Source organism: Anas acuta, chromosome Z (assembly GCF_963932015.1).
Source record: "Anas acuta chromosome Z, bAnaAcu1.1, whole genome shotgun sequence".
NCBI lineage: Eukaryota > Metazoa > Chordata > Aves > Anseriformes > Anatidae > Anas > Anas acuta.
Window position 1 is genome coordinate 23,526,501 of NC_089017.1, and position 12,250 is coordinate 23,538,750.

General features: G+C 39.9%; 1 long non-coding RNA gene across 1 annotated transcript; it reads left to right on the forward strand.

Annotated features, from left to right (window-relative positions):
• The first annotated feature begins 2,213 nt into the window (after positions 1 to 2,213).
• Positions 2,214 to 5,024, forward strand: LOC137847780 (uncharacterized). Its single transcript, XR_011091068.1, has 3 exons — positions 2,214 to 2,318; positions 3,550 to 3,607; positions 4,686 to 5,024. It is a non-coding gene; the product is annotated as an uncharacterized lncRNA (long non-coding RNA).
• The last annotated feature ends 7,226 nt before the right edge of the window (positions 5,025 to 12,250 follow it).

Sequence of the window (12,250 nt, forward strand, 5' to 3'; positions counted from 1 at the left end):
GTAATAATAATAATAATAATAATAATAATAAAAGAACATACAAAGCAAGTGATGCACAGTGCAATTGCTCACCACCCAAAGACCAATGCCCATACAGAATATGAAATTCTTTTGAACCCCAAGGCAGTCCTTTAAATAAATCATAAATGCAATAGACAAATAGTTCCTGGCTGTATCAAACCAAGGCAGTGTAATTTTTAGAGTGAAAGCATGTTTGGATTGGAGTAGGTAAAATTTCTTAAAGTACAAACAACAAAATTTTCAAAGTAGATTTAACATATTTCTATTTCTACTTTTCTTCTTACAGACTGCAAAAATCACACCCAATGCAGAGTTGTTAAAAAAAAGCAAAATCAAATTCATGCAGCTACATCATGGCAATCTCACACCTCAATAGTGTTTTTCTGCCTGGAATTAAATATGTCTCTAATCCAGGAGTGCAAAGGGCTTCCTGTGGATAGTGAAAGAGGGACAGCCTATTATACTTCACTTGACAGCCTATTATACTTCACTGCAGATAGGTACAATGCATGCTAAAGGTACATAAGACACAGCATTACCACATTTCCATTTTCAAGCTTAGTGCCTTCAGATGCCATGGAGTGAGTGAGGGACCGGGAGCTGAGGATAGCTGTTCAGGAGCAAGTTCTAAGTAACAGGCAAAGTGGCAAGGGCCTTGTGGAAATAACCTACCTATTTTCTTGTCCTTTAATTCAACTCTCCCCTCCCCCCCCCCACCGCAGCAGCTTCCCTTTCATCTGTCCTCTATATGCTCTTTTCTTTGATATTGACATTTTATTTACTTTAGACCAGAGGACAACTGAAACAGGCCATGCAGCACTGCTGTCTCAGAAATTTGAAGTCCCACAGATCTCAGTGTAAATGACCGTGGCTGTATAGAATCAGCAATATTTAGGAATAAGCTATGCTGATATTTTCTTGCTGTCTGTACAGTGAAACAGGAACAGATGTAACATCTGTTTCCTCATCCACTGATGTTTCCTTGTTTTACGTAGCTAAAATAATTTCACCTAAAATGATAAATGGAGCTGCTACATTGAGTCAAGCTGTAATGGTGCCACGTTTTGCAATTTTGTGATTCACTCTTGGCACATTGATCCTAGATAGAATGTGAGGGAAAAGATGTAATATTTGTACCATGGATAAAAAAACATCAGGACTTAAGAGGATATTCATAATATGTTGAAAAGGTGGAATAAAAGGTACATGTTGAGAAGTTACCTTGACAATTGACCTCCCTTGAAAATAACACATTTTGATATTTTCTTCTGCTTTGGAGAGCTGTAACAGTAAATTTTTATTTATTTATTTATTTTCTCTCAGGCAATCACAGGCTGTTTACCTTTCAGTGTGGTATGGTGAACATCCGCAAAACAACTGAAAACACTTTATAGAAGCAACAACCTGTTGTGAGCTGCTCTTGGAGCAGCAGTAAAATAGGTATGATATTTTGGAAATGTGAACCGCACCACAAGCATGCCCAGAGATTTTTAAGTGATTTTTTTCCCTGTGGGTCATACTTGAACCGATGCCTCTGCAAGTTATTTAGGAGGACTGCAATGGTGAAGGTTTCAGCTATGAGATTTGGGATTTATTCTTTGTGACCATCATGACCTCATAATCTTTCTCCTAAAGAAAAGGGTCTGTCACTGGCTCACTGAAGTATCAAGGTCCAGGCACTTTGGTAATACAACCTTCTTTTGCTCATGGAATACACTTCTATTCTTCATCTTTACTTTGTCTTGTGACAATGAGCTCTGAAACATAATTATGTACTGGATGACAAAGTACCTGAGTTTGTCTGCTTTAAATCCGGTAGCTTGTTACTGTGCTATGTGGGGGAAAAAAAAAAAAAAAAAAAAAAAAGATTTTTCCCCAATCATTTCTTTAAACTCTTCATGATATTTATCACTGGATCTGGGCCATCTCCTCCCTTCAGCATTCAACCCCCTTCCACTGAAGAGTCTCAGCACATTGTGGGTTTTTCCTCTTGCAGAAGCTGTCCCAAGTCTTTGATCATGCATGCTGAGGTTTTTAGGCTCTATGTCTTGAGGCATGAGCCACCATTTGAGCAAAAGGGCATCCTCCGTGAGAGGGTTTCTCTTCTCTCCCGCAGCAGGTGAATAACGTCAAGTCACAGCAAACTGTTAATAGGTTCCACCTTGGCCCTCACTGAAAACTGATTGGTTTCGATTTCCTCCCATCTACATTCTGGACCAAACGAACAGTGTTTCTTGTGTGTGGTTAGTGTTTAAGGCTTCATTGTGTACATGGCCTTGAAAGATATATTTTTATAGGTAAGCACCTCATAAAATATTTTTCTGAAGACATTTATCAAGAGAGACTTTGAAAATCTGTAAGGAAATGGGAAGGAGAAGGCGGGAGAAGCACAACATGTGCTTTTCAGCTGCCACAAAGCCCTGCAGCAGCAGCCTTCATGTGAGAGGCGACACTTTGCACATTACAACAGGGAATCAAAAGATTTATACTCAGCACTCCATATATATAGCTCTCCACGGCATCATTTTGAAAGGGTGATTATTGGTTTGACATGAGAGAATATTTTACAATAAATGTTGAAAGTTCTCTATGTACATAGCAATAATCACCTGATGCTGCTTTTTCTTACTGCATGGATTTTAATAATAAATAATAGTAATAATGATAGTTAGGTTCTCTAAAATTATCCCATTTGTTTTCTAAGAACCCCCAGGGGCTGGTATTTATCACTTGATGTGTATGCTCTCTGCTCCTCTCCCTCTGCTTATGTATGCATATAAAAGAGGCACAGACATATGAAATGTGCTTTGCTTAATTTGACAGCAGCTCTGTTTATTATTATTTCCCTGAGCTGTGGTAATTGTAGTTCAGTTGAGCAATTATTAAAACAGAAGCCGTAACTCCCCTGTTAGACTTCTCACTGGGATCCTCCATTTTCTACCCCCAGATGCCCAATGTGTTCAAAAGCAAGGCATTGACTGTGGAAAAGATGACAGGCAGCACCTCCTAAATTCTAGTATTAGTCAAGAGTCAGAGCACCCATTGAGTTTAGACAGGAGCAGTTGATGAATGTGCTCTTTATACTTCCGTTTATGTGGTAGCTTGGGCTAATTAGAGACTTTCAGCACATGTGAAGTGGGAAGAATTGTAGAAGAAATCCCTCCTCCCAAAAACAAAACAACAACAACAAACAAAACAAAACAACCAAAACAAACAGATGAGGATTTAGATAGCAGAGTGAAAGGAAAAGGTCTGATGTTGGGATGTATTACTGCATGGTATCTCAAAATGTAGCATGATTTTATACAGAAAGGTTGCTGTTCTTCTTCTAATCTGAAGTGTAGACAACATAAAAGTTTCTTTCCCTCCTTTCCTGAACTATTAAACTTATGTATGAACAAGATGTTTTGGGATAAAAAATAGGACTGGTCTTAACTAGTGCTACTTTTTGAATTAAAGTCTTCAGTAGTATTTTTTTTTCCTAAATTTTGCACTTCCCCCCCCCCCCCCCTCTTTCTTACTCTTAAGAAGAAAAGAAGCAAACAATTCTGAAATACCACTGGAAAAATGAAGTGCAGAAGAGCTGGTAAGCACAGATTTAAGTTTGCAAGTAGCTGCAAACCTGTCAAGTTTCCTGCAGTTGTTTGTGCAAAAGACCTCTCTGGTAAAGCCAAGACTTATGGAAGACCTGACGTGCACCCCAGCTACCACCAAATTTTCAATGAAAAAAGTTCTTGTACAAGCCAACTTGCTGCTGCAGTTGCCATGGTCTGCCCTCCCACACAGTCTGCATTAAGTGCAGTATGGCTGTTCATTTCTTGCCCCCAGAAAGCAAAGAGCAATGGGAAGTCCATTGACTTACTTTCTCCCACCCCATACTCTGAATCTTCACATTCTTCACAGAATCACAGAATCATCCAGGTTGGAAGAGACCTCCAAGATCACAGAATCCAACCTCTGGCCTAAGACTACCAAGTCCTCCACTAAACCATATCCCTAAGCTCTACATCTAAATGTCTTTTAAAGACCTCCAGGGATGGTGACTCCACCACTTCCCTGGGCAGCCCATTGCAATGCCTAACAAACCTTTCAGTAAAGAAGTTCTTCCTAAGATCCAACCTAAACCTCCCCTGGCACAACTTTAGCCCATTTTCCCTCATCCTGTCACCAGGCACGTGGGAGAACAGACCAATCCCACCTCACTACAGCCTCCTGTAAGGTACCTATGGAGTGCAATAAGGTCACCCCCGAGCCTCCTCTTCTCCAGGCTGAACAACCCCAGCTCCCTCAGCTGCTCCTCATAAGACTTGTTCTTCAGACCCCTCACCAGCTTTGTTGCCCCTCTCTGGACACACTCGAGCACCTCCATGTCCTTCTTGTAGCAAGGAGCCCAAAGTTGAACACAGTACTCGAGGTGCGGCCTCACCAGAGCTGAGTACAGGGGGACGATCACCTCCCTAGCCCTGCTGGCCACACTGCTTCTTATACAAGCCAGGATGCTGTTGGCCTTCTTGGCCACCTGAACACACTGATGGCTCATATTCAGCGGACTGTCAACCAATACTCCTAGGCCCTTCTCCGCCAGGCAGCTTTCAAACCACTCATCTCCCAGCCTGTAGCACTTTTTAATTTTTTTTTTAATTTTATTTTTTATTTTCTTGCAGGCTTTTGGCCTTGGCTTGACACAGCCTAGCTCACTGCAGAAGACTGGCCTCACTTGATAGCAGATGTCCAAACATTAATCTTCTCCCTGCTTTCTGTAAGAAAAATAATGCACAGTGTAAATCACCAGCTCCTCTTATTCAAAACCCAAAGACAGCTTGACTGGAAGCTCACTGGAGCAAGTGCCATCTTCCTGTTCTATGACGGTACAGCACTAAGTAAAAGAGAACTATGACCTGTTGTTAGGGATTTCCTTGGGTCAAGAGTCAATATCAAGTAAAGAAATAATGATGGCACCAAATCTCTTGTCATCAGATCAATACCAGATAAGAATAAGATTAAACAGAAGCTCCTCTTTCTCACCCCTTTTTCCTTGTGTGCATCTCTTTGTCCTTGGACTATTTTTTTTTTACTAAATATTTTTATTATTTTTTTTCCCCATGTACCACATGCATTTTTTTCACTCCTTTGCAGTTTTTTCTGTACCTGTGTCTTTCTTGTAGAGTTTTTCTGCAACCCTTTAATCTTCTGAGAGATCCAATCACTAACATGGTCTTCTTGTACAGTTTTTTCTGGTGGATAGCTCATGTGCCTCCAGAGATTGGAAGTTTTCTGTCTCTATTCTTAATTTTATTCCACCAAATCAGCTGGGTGGTGGTGGCACTAATTTATAATTTGTTTACAGGATGCACCTTCTGCCTATTACATTTGAGAAGAAAGCAAAAGAGCCAAGTAGTAGGGACAACTCTAGTTCAGGTCAAAGTTGTTCTGTGGTCCTCCAGGTTTTGTTTATTATCCAGTGATCCCACAAATAAAACTGACACTGAGGGTAGAGGCCAGCAGCATTCTTTGCACAAGCCATTACGCACTTGACTGGCCAGCTTGCAAGTGAGTTATGAGCAGTGCTGGTCACAGCAAGTGCTTTTCAGGGTAAGGTGCTGAATGCAGCAGTCTCATCAGATCATTTTAGATATATGCTGACATAGCTGGGTTCAGATGATGCAGGAGTCAGTGCTGTGAGAGCCTTTTTACTTGAGGCTGTAGCCCAGCAGCACACACTTGGAAGCAACAACAGCACACACTTGGAGGCAAGTTTGAAGCAAAGCACTGAGCCTTGCTGTATTCCCCTGCTGACTAATTTATGTAGCAGCCTGCAGGTAACAGAGAAAAATTTTTGTTTGTTTTGTTTTAATTTAATTTAATTTATTTTTTTTTAGTTTTTCTTTTCCATCTGGATCAGAGGTAACCACGCTCACAAAGTGCATAAGCATCAATGAATGTCTCCAGATGTACACGTGTCTTTCTAGACTACTGAGTTGGTTCAGTAGTTTGTTCTCTGAAAGAACAAAGCAGCTGGAACAGAAACTTTTTTTCTGACATGAAAGCACCCCAGATCTCAAATAGCTTCACATTGTCCTCAATATCACAATAATTAGCGTATTCCTAAATCCAATGCCTTGCTTCCATAACTTTGACTCTTCAGCATTTATAAGAATGTGTCATTACACAAACAAGCATGGACTTTACAAAAATGTTTTCTTTTTCCTTTAAATTCTCAGTGATTCACAGAATTAAAATCTTCTATGAATGTAGGAGTCTCTGAATATGAAGTCTCACTTGCATTTCTCTTTTCTGAAATAGTGCTGTTGCTTTCAATACCATCAGCAATGGTACAGCTATAATTTTCAGAGACTACATGTATTTTCCAAGAAGTGGGTCACAATAGAAAAGACCTCTTAGATGTACATTGATTGTGCATTGTCTCTGCTTCTATCTCATAACTATGTTATTGGCCAGATGAGAAGGAAGTCACCTACAGGAAAGAAAGCACTTTCTTCTCTGCTTCCTGACCACCTTTAGACACTAAATCATGACAGCAGTCTTTGCAATGATCATTGATCATGCTCAATAAAGATAACTCTGCAATGAAAAAACATCTGCTGTGGTCTGTATGATGGAGCTGAAATGTTTGTCCTGGGAGAGGACTTATGTGAGATATCCCTAAGTTTTGCAGACTACATCCACTGGACTTAAAGCCTGCAGATTTGTTGATGTGATTCTCCAGGTGGGGTAAATGTTGCTGTGACCTGTAGTCCCAGCAGCCATATTGATTTCAGTTGTCTAAAAGGAGAATGGACGTGGGGCTAAAATTATAAATGTCTATTTAAATGAAGCTTTACAGTGAAAATCATTTGGAAATGTTTCCTGACTAGCCCTGAGTACAGTCACACCATGTCCTACACTCCCGCTCTAGCAAATGATACCGCTAGCAGACAGGGATCTGTGCTCTTTACAGGTAACTGAAGTTGCCAAGAGCAACTGGGGAAGACTGAATTCAAGTCTTGGCTCATAAAGAAAAAGGGAAGGAATTCCAAATGACTTGTTATAATTTCTGAATTGACTTGCACTGTCCAATAACCAAATAATTTCAGACCTACTTTAAAATCAAAGTTTCATCTTCTGCTGGAGAAATCTCCTGAACCTCACATAATCTATTGTTAGGTTGGAATCCATCTCACAACAAATGCTTCCTTTTAACCAGATTATGCCACAGGAGAAGAATTTCAGTTGAATGGATTCATTTTTTTTTTTTTTTCTTTATATATACCTTTTAATTTCAATTTTAATTAATTAATTTAATTAATTATTTTTTTTTTTTTTTTCTGCTGGTATGCAGAGCTGTGGGATTAACAAGGTAGCCCCATTTACATTATAAGTGTTTTGGCTTATTTCTATATATATAGTACTCTCAAGAAATATTTTCCTTTTGGAAGTTAGAAACTCAAATTAATATATTCTATATTTTTCCTTGAAATTGCAGCTTCTTATTTTATTTTCTTACTTTTTCTCTTCAATTTCAGCATTTAACTATATCTCTTGTATAAACCTTTTGAACAGCAGCTGCACTCACTATCAGCATGAGACAATACAGAAACATATTGTTCCTCACAAAAGAGTGAAAGATTGAAAAAGGGTGAGAAAGAAAGTGAGAGGCCAGGACCTCTTCTCTCTGGTCAGGCACCGACCATCCTAGGACTCCTTCTGAGCCCTGTGGGGGGCTGGCAGGAAAGAATCTGTAGCCACAAAGACATGTTATCCAGAACCAAGGCTTGAACCTAATTGTAAGCAGATTTTGCCCGCCTTTTTTGGATGAATGATGGCCTACTGGCATGTGACCTGGCTTGGCAATTTCCCTACAGTGTCCAGGCTGCCATAAGGAGATACGTAATGTCTAGAGTGATAGGAAACTCTTTAGTGCAGATGGTACAGAGCTGCCTCATAAAATGACTCACTGTGAATCCTCACAGAAATCTCTGCTATAAAAATGATAATGGAAAAAGCACAAGAAAATGCAAAATGTCCTAAGAACAGTTTTTTCCAGCTCATGTCTTCCATTTTAGATAATAATAATAATTATTATTATTAAAAAGAAAAGAGAGAAAGAAAGAGAGAAAGAAAGAGAGAAAGAAAGAGAGAAAGAAAGAGAGAAAGAGAGAAAGAGAAAGAGAGAAAGAGAGAGAGAAAGAGAGAGAGAGAGAGAGAGAGAGAGAGAGAAAGAAAGAAAGAAAGAAAGAAAGAAAGAAAGAAAGAAAGAAAGAAAGAAAGAAAGAAAGAAAGAAAGAAAGAAAGAAAGAAAGAAAGAAAGAAAGAAAAATGTATTTTACAACAAAAACAACATCATCCCCTTCATTATTTTTGACTGGCCAGGCACAATCAATAGGTATTGGAACTGTAGAGGTGGAGAGAGCTGTTGGAGATGGCAAAATGATAACTTGACATGCTATGGCCATTCCTTAGGGAAGAGGAACTTACTTCTTGGGAAATGGTGTATGCACGCAAATTCGTTTCTCCTTTTTCCTTTCCCCTTGCTCTTCCAATAAGGAGAGGAAGCACTTAACTAGAAAAAATGGTACCTGTGGTTTTCCCCAGGAGAATCACTGAGTTTTACTTCATTAATAGATTCTGAGCACCTGTGGATGGAGTTTTTCCTGTAATCCCTGATAATTAAGAATTTGTATCGTAGGAGATAATTTGCCATTGAAGTCATGTTTCCAAGTCCTTTCTTTGAATTTTCATGCTTTTTCACTTGCTTTTCAGCATTAATTTACTGAGCTTTTGCAATGTCTATTCCTAATCTAATGCAACTCCTCTGTAGCATTCCAGATTGCCTGTGACTTTCATTCAATTTGCTCTGTTTAGGGGGAACAGGCAGTAACACAAGAACAGGAGTAACACAAGAGTCTGAGAAGTTGTAAGCTCTGAATGTGTTTAACTTTTTCTCCTCTTTCCACCATGGGCAAGGGTATCAGAACTCTAAGTAGGAACATACGAACCATTTTGAAAGACAAAGCATTATCTGCTTGAAGATTACAGTGCTATTTTGATGGTGATACAGGGCACCTCATGCTCATATTCCACAGCTGCTAAGTCAGCAGTTTAATGTGGTATAGAAACAAGACCTTTACTTTCCCCCATTCAGCTTGCTTTGGTTAGATTTGCAGTGTAGTTCCTGCCAGAGCAAACTAGATTTTTTCTGTAGGAAATCAATCCCAAATTGCAGCACCATAAACTCACTGAGGGGGAAGTAGGGTCTTGTGAAGGAAGAAGGGTCTGAACAAAAGTCTGGTCCTCCGGGCAGCTGCAAACCACACAAGTGTTCAGAGCACTTGATCCAGGAAATCAAAACAGCTCTAGTCCAAAGGAAATCTTCATAGAGAAAGTGTAGAGGAGCTCCAGTATGAATTGTCCTCTCAATAGGTACACACCTGCTGCAATGCTTCCTTTGCTCAGCCTGTCTATGCAGGACTTGATAGCACCACTGTCTTTCAAGGACCACTGAACAAACCCATCCATTAACTTACACTACAAACTCTCTGGTCATTAACTCCAAGACCAAGATGTTATCTCCTCAAAGTAAATGACCATTCTGAGGATCTTTTAAGAAATCGTTCTCCATCTGTACTGCCTGTGACTTTCTAACTTTGTGTATATATCTTCCTAAATGAACCAGATGTTCCTAGCCACCTTATTCTGGGTTCCCACAGCCAGTGGCTTTGTGAAGAATTTTATGTAGAGCTGTCTTCAACTGTCATTTGTTAAGGCACTACCCTTACTCCATGCAAAAAGACAGAAAAGGAAGGGAAGAAATGGTACCTGTGACTTTTCTTGATTGTTGATGACAGTGAGGTATCTGCATGCCATCTCATGCACACATTTTATATGGCTGAGGTTGGAAGGAACCTCTGGAGGCCATCCGGTCTAATCCCCTGCCCAAGCAGGGACATGCAGAGCAGATTTCTCAGGATCACATCCAGGTGGCTTTTGAAGATCTCCAGGAGGGAGACACCACAGCCTCTCTGGGCAACCTATGTCTGTGCTCTGTCACCTGCACAGTAAATAAGTTCTTCCTGATGATCAGATGGAGCTCCCTGTGTGTATCTTTTTGCCCATTGCCTGGGCAATGGGCAAATTGCTTCTGTCCTCTTTGCACCCTCCCTTCACCACCTCCAGTCCTTTCATCATCTTGTTGGCCCTTTGCTGGACTCTTTCTAGTATGGCCATGTCTCTCTTTTCCTGGGGAGCCACAGAACTGGACAGAGTCCTCCAGGTACAGCCTTACCAATGCCAATTAGAGGGGAAGAATCACCTCTCTTGACTGCTGGTTATACTTTGCCTAATACAACCCAGGATACCATTAGCTTTCTTAGTGGCAAGGGCTCTTTGCTGGCTCATGTTCAACTGTGTCCAGCAGGAACCCCAGGTTCTTTTCTGCCAAGCTGCTTTCCAGCTGGGTGATCCCCAGCATGTCCCAGTGACTAGGGCGGGGGTGGGGGTCCTCCCTAGGTGCAAGACCTTGCCACAGTAACCTGTTGGGATGAGTCTGTAAAAATGCTGAGATCTACATGAAGAGATAGTGACTTTCTTTCCTCAGTGACTGTCCCACTGTGGTATGCAGTGGCAGGTTTCAGACTGAGCTCTGCCTGCCTGCACTGAAGCTAATGAGGCAGAGGGTATGCCCTTTTTGTGAGCAGGAACCCACTGTTATAAGCTGTGGGGAAATGGGCTGAACAGCCGGAATTCAAGCAAAATAATCTCTGAGTGGTATCAGTACATCCACTTCTCTAGAGTAACATCTGTCCAATGCCTCTGGACTTAGACTTCACGCTGACTTTTAAAGCTGTAATTTTGCGGGATGGTCCTCCTAACAGCACACAATGGTTGCAGAGGATCACAGAAAGACTGCGAAGAGTTTCTGTTTTGAAGATGAAGAATTCTTTGACACCACTGAAGTATTTTGTAAGCATGTCTAGGACTTAACATTTTGCCTTCAAATCAGATGAGGTTTCCCTTAAAGCAAAGTTTGAGACAGATTGTAGTCACGTGACCCACACTATACAAAACAATATTTAATCTTAAAAGGGAAATGAATTCCATGCTTGTATTTGATATGGCAATGCATATGCTGCTCTGAATTTGCACCACGCTGCATAACACTTTATATACAGGCTGTTAAAGGTTGACTCGGGGAGGTTATGGAGAGAAAAGTCAGAAACACAATCCTGAATCTTTCTCTGCCATGCTATAAAATCAACTATTTTTTTGTCTACATAAACAATTTAATTTTAGAACCGAGTCCCAGGAATGTGAACCTGTGATGAAAATATGTAATTCAATTTGAAGCTGAATATTTGGTGATAAAAGTACTCCCAGGAATAATATTTGAAGAAGGATTACATTCTTCCATACTTTTGTTGCCTGCTTTATTCTGGCAAAGTAAATAAAGCACTTGTACTTGTACTTAACTCACTACATCAGAAATGATAACTGATGAGGTTTCTTAAGCATTTCACTGTGCACACATATACACTCACATACATACCACTTACAATGACCATGAAGTTATTTGGAATTTTGTCACAGATTTGTTAAACTCCAAGATTTCTAACTTGCAGTGGGAAAAAAAAATAAAAATCACAAGAGATAGGAGACCTTCGTTAGACTTGTTAATTAGCTGGCAGTTCTGCAGAATCCCAGTGAGCATTCCAAAGTCATTTATATATACGGCTTTATAGGATAAAAGAATGTTTTGGCAATTCCAAGTTTGTAATTATGCAATTGACTCTTTCTATTGTGTCTTGTAAACAATTTGTAATACACTACATACCAATGAATGCTCTGTGTTCTATCCTTTTTCTGCTGTTAAAACTGTGATTTTAAAATGATATGCATGAAAAAAAAAAATTCTTTTCCTCCTACAACCAATCAGCATGTCCAAAAAAAGAAGCTAATATATTTTTTTTTTTCTACAGAAATGGTTCATAAGTTGCATTTTGCTGGGTGGACAAAAAACTCTGAATAAATTACAGTGAATTTCCTGCACTGAAATCCTACAAACCATCTAAGGGAATCGGTATGAGTAATGGTACAATGCAGTGCTCTTTAATATGCTTCATTTTAAGTCCAGACTTTGTCTCATTAGACATGGATGCAAGCTGCAAAGTTTGGATTCAGTCTTTTTAATGAGTATTTTGGAAGTTCAAAAGTGTTGGTTTTTTTTTTTTTTTTT